Below are 4901 nucleotides of genomic sequence, written 5' to 3'. Positions count from 1 at the left end.
AGCGTCGGAACTAACTGAAAATTGGTCGCCATTACAATTGGCTTTCCCGTCAGTCGGTCGCAAGCAGCTCGGCGCCATCCATTCGTCGTGGCGGCGGACTCGCGTTTGCGCGCTGCACTCGCTCAAGTTTGCGGAAAAGGGCTTGTTACGACCGACCCTAGGGAACCAAGCAAGAGGAGTTGCGGGGAGAACCGGTTCTTGACCGACTGTGTCGTCAACCCCCACCTCCCCTTTCAGGCTCCCCCCTCTAGCCGGGAGAATTCCGGAATCTGCTGTGCGTTCGTGACCATGTTTGGGCATTTTTTAGGGCGCCGTGACCATATATGGACATCGTGTTAGGTTGTGCCACTCCATGTGTTGTGAGGTGTGTTTCCCCCTCCCTCGTGGCCGAGGTGCCGGGGCCACCGTATTGGCTGACGATGCGGACAATGCGCCCAGTGTTGGCAACGCGGCGCTATAAAATGCCGAAGATGTTTTGTATCTCTCTCTCTCTTCTCTTTTTGGATCAGTTGATCACTTCTCCACATGTAAATAAATCTCTGTCGTTCGTTCGTGCGCTTCTTCTCGCTGAATTGTTGGACGATGAATCCTGCGACGGGGCCAGCTACCGAAAACGAGACCGGCAGGACCCGGAGTCCCAACAACTGGATGGCAGCGGTGGGATGCCGATAACCCCGAAAGCGACCACTGGACGGAGTGAGCCCGAAGTCCAACAACGGGACGACAGGAGAAGGATGACACGAGCTCATCGACTTCCAGAGGGAATCGAACGGCACTTCTGAGAGGCACGACGCCGGAGACATGACTGCGAACTGGGTGAGTGCCGGCTTTCTCTGTGAAATTTTACCAGGCATTTACTCTATGTGTTAAGTAAAAGCTGGTAGAGAGGGGCTGCCTTGGTCATCGGGTTAACAGGTAACTTGCGCAAGGCAGAAATTGTGTGATAGCTTGGTTAAGCTCTTTCTGTCAGTGGCGTTGAGGTTAACAGTGACAGGGCAGGATTCCGTGTAAGAGCTTTTTGAAGCTTTATTTGTAGACTAACTTAACGGAAAACTTGAGGCAAGGCAGGAATCTAGAGCTGTCGTTGTCGTCAAGGTTATCTAGTTGCAGGACAGGAATCTTTGTGGAACAGAGACAGCGGTACTGGAGGCAGCCATGAATCTGAAATCCCTGCGAAAGTCCATGTTGTTGCTACTTGCAAGGGAGTTGAATATGGAGGTGTCGGACTCTCAAAGAAAGCCAGAGCTGATAGAGGCGATTCTCGCATTGGGGGCGGAGGATGACGAGCTGTCAGAATGTGTCGAGGAGATTCAGGAGAGGCAAGCGGCAGAGGCCGAAAGAAAGGCGGCCGAGTCCGAGGCCGAAGGAAAGGCGGCGGAGGCCGAAAAGAAAGCGGCAGAAGCCGAGGCAGATAAGGTACGAAAGCACGAGCTTGAATTGAAGTGCCTCGAACTAGAGATAAGCCATAATAGTAGAGCAGGAGGCAGCGAGGCATCCGGTACCGCAGAGTGGGTCAGGTTCAAAATGACGGACCTAATGAGATCGTACAAGCTAGGGGAGGACGTTGGGCTGTTCCTCGTCAACTTTGAGAGAACTTGCGAACGGCAGGGTTTTGACCAGGAGACATGGCCCCAACGCTTGTTCTCCCTACTTCCGGGGGAGGCATCTGAAGTAATCGCGCGCCTGACGAAAGAGGAGGCCGACGAGTACAGTGAGGTAAAGTCGAGCCTTCTCAAGAAATACAGGTTGTCAGCGGAAGGTTTCAGACAAAAATTTCGCAACGCCGTAAAAGAGAGCAATGATTCATACCCAGAGTTTGCTTACAAGTTAATGGCCAACATGGGGGAGTGGCTGAAAGAGGCAAAGGCGTATGGGAATTATGACAAGGTGCTCGAGTATATCGGTCTGGAACAATTCTATCAAAGGTTACCAGAAAAGGTGAGGCTCTGGGTGAAGGATAGACCAGACGTGAACACCGTAACAAAAGCCGCAGAGCTCGCTGAAGAATTCGTTACGCGCCGCGCCCTCGGGGATGCAGCGAGCCAAAAAGGGAAAAATTCTGACGACCGAATAAGGCGCTGTTTAGAAAAAAACCGACAAGTCTCGCACAAAAGGGTGAGGAAAACAAGACATCTAACCATGAGGCGTCGGCAGAGGCAAGCAAAAGAAAATTTGAGGCAAAAAAACTGGCGGCTTGTTTCAATTGCCACGAAACAGGGCACTTCGCGAAACATTGCCCGAAAGAAAAGGTGGCCTTTTTGTCTATAAATGAAGCCGACGAGAACATGAAGTTGTTAGAGCCCTATATGTACGACGTTACCGTGAACGGCAAGCAGTGTCGGGTTCTTAGAGACTCCGCAGCCACTATGGACGTAGTTCATCCGTCCTTTGTTCAGCCCGGACAGTATTCAGGAGACTGTGCCTGGATTAGACAAGCCGTCGAAGCAAACAGTCAGTGCCTTCCCGTAGCTAAAGTTGTCCTTAAAGGCATATTTGGTACGTTGGAAACGGAAGCCGCGGTATCGCCATATCTACCCCCGCAGTATCCTTACTTATTTTCAAACAAGTCAGATCAAGTGCTGAAGGAGAAAGGTCTAACGTTGGGAGAAGGCATAGTGCAGGCACTGACTAGATCGAAGGCACGTGCGCTGGCTGCGAGAGCAACATTCACTGAGGCAAACAAGCCTCAAATCGATAACGGGCCTGGTTGCGAGTTGGACACCACGGTAACAAATTGACTTGTGCGAGAACAGGCTGCAGAAGCCGTAGCCGCGGAGGCAACCATTCCTAAAGACGACGTTGAACCTCCTCCCGAATTGGAAGGGTCAATTACGCCTCGTTGACCGAGCAAATAGAAACTGCCGTTGCTCCCAAGCCGATTCCTAGTAGTACAGAGGATAGCACAGAGGGTGACACATTCCAGGTACTAGGAAATACAAAAGAGTTGTGTGTCATGCCAACTTCGGATAATTTCAGTCGGCTGCTGCAGGTGAGCCCCGCATCATTAATAACCAAACAAATGGGTGACCCGACGCTTAAGCAATTCCAGGACCGTTCGAAAGAGGGAATCGCCAAACGAAATGTGAGATTCCAAGAGAGGAGCGGCATACTCTATCGAAAATATCTAGATAGGCGAGGAGTAGAGTTTGACCAGGTAGTCGTACCTCAGGCGTATCGTAAAGATTTGCTTAGTTTGGTGCATGGAGGATCATGGTCAGGCCACTTAGGCGCAAAGAAGACCAAAAATCGTCTTTTACAGGAATACTACTGGCCTGGATGCTTCAAAGATGTAGAGAGGTTTGTAAAATCTTGCGATGTGTGTCAGCGAGTGGGTAAGCCGGGAGATAAGGCGAAATTTCCAATGAAGCTGGTATCCGTAATCACGGAGCCCTTTCGTCGGTTGGTAATTGACACAGTAGGTCCTTTGCCCAAGACAACTTCAGGCTACCGTCACATCCTGACCTTAATCTGCCCAGCTACTAAATTTCCGGAGGTGGTCCCGCTAAAAGAGCTAAGTTCCGTGGAAGCAGTGAACGCACTTCTGTCCGTGTTTGCCCGGGTAGGCTTTCCTGCCGAGATACAATCAGACCAGGGCACCATTTTCACGAGTGCCTTAACGACAACCTTTCTAGAGCGGTGTGGCGTGAAATTATTGCATAGTTCAGTCTACCATCCGCAGTCGAACTCGATAGAGACGCTTCACTCCGTGATGAAGCGAGTGTTAAGAGCCTTATGTTTTGAACGAAAAACTGACTGGGAAATGTGCTTACCTGCAACGATGTTTGCACTAAGAACTGCACCAAATGAGACAACAGGGTTTACGCCAGCGGAACTTGTTTACGGCCGCAGACTGCGATCTCCTCTTCGTATGCTGAGAGAGTCGTGGGAAGGCCAAGGTGACGATCCTGTAGTAGTGGAATATGTCCTCACCTTGTTGGATCGTCTAACAAAAGCCCAAGAAGTGACCGAGAGTGCGATGACCAAAGCACAGCAGAAGGCTAAGCTTTACTACGATCGAACAGCCAAAGCGCGACACTTTGCTGTAGGAGACAGGGTCATGTTGTTGAGGCCCTCCCAAAAGAATAAGCTTGAAGTGCAATGGGTCGGCCCGGCCGAGATTACTCGAAAGTTGTCTGACACCAACTATGTGGTAAAATTACCAGGAAGTCGTAAGATACACCAGGTGTATCATAGCAACTTACTCAAGCCCTATAAAGAGAGGGAAGCCATCGTGAACATGACTTAAAATGTTCCGGAAGAGGTTCCGGCAGAAATTTCTGAATTAGCTCCCGAATCGGACGAAGTCCCGATAGAGAAAAGAGTTGAGGATTTGGTATCAAAGTCACAGCTGACAATGAAGCAGAAGCAGGAATTGCGTGGTCTTTTGACCGAGTTTCAGGACAGATTTGTAAGCGAGCCAGGCCGGACATCCGTCCTCACTCATGACATAGAGCTTACCTCGTCGGAACCGGTAAGATCTAAGACGTATCGGGGGTCACCTCGCCGGCTCTAGCTAATAAAAGCAGAGGTTAACGGAATGCTGGAATTGGGCGTGATTGAGCCGTGTGAAAGTGATTACACTTCCCCGTTAATTCTTGGGGAGGTACCCGGCAAAGATCCGCGTCCTTGCGTAGACGATCGTAAGTTAAACCTCATCACCAAGGATCAGACCTACCCAATTCCCCACATTGAGGAACGCGTCGAGAGGGTAAGCAGCGCGGAATTTATCTCAATGCTAGACCTAGTGAGAGGTTACTGGCAGGTGCCGCTCACCGAGAGGGTGAGCCGGTACGCTGCATTTATTTCACCATTGGGGACATTCCGCCCTAAAGTGTTGAGTTTTGGCCTAAAGAACGCGCCTTACTGTTTTTCAAACTTAATGGATAAGGTTTTGCGGGGTC

This window comes from Rhipicephalus microplus, chromosome X (assembly GCF_043290135.1).
Source record: "Rhipicephalus microplus isolate Deutch F79 chromosome X, USDA_Rmic, whole genome shotgun sequence".
NCBI lineage: Eukaryota > Metazoa > Arthropoda > Arachnida > Ixodida > Ixodidae > Rhipicephalus > Rhipicephalus microplus.
The sequence above is the reverse complement of the archived record's forward strand: the minus strand, read 5'-3'. Positions refer to the sequence as shown.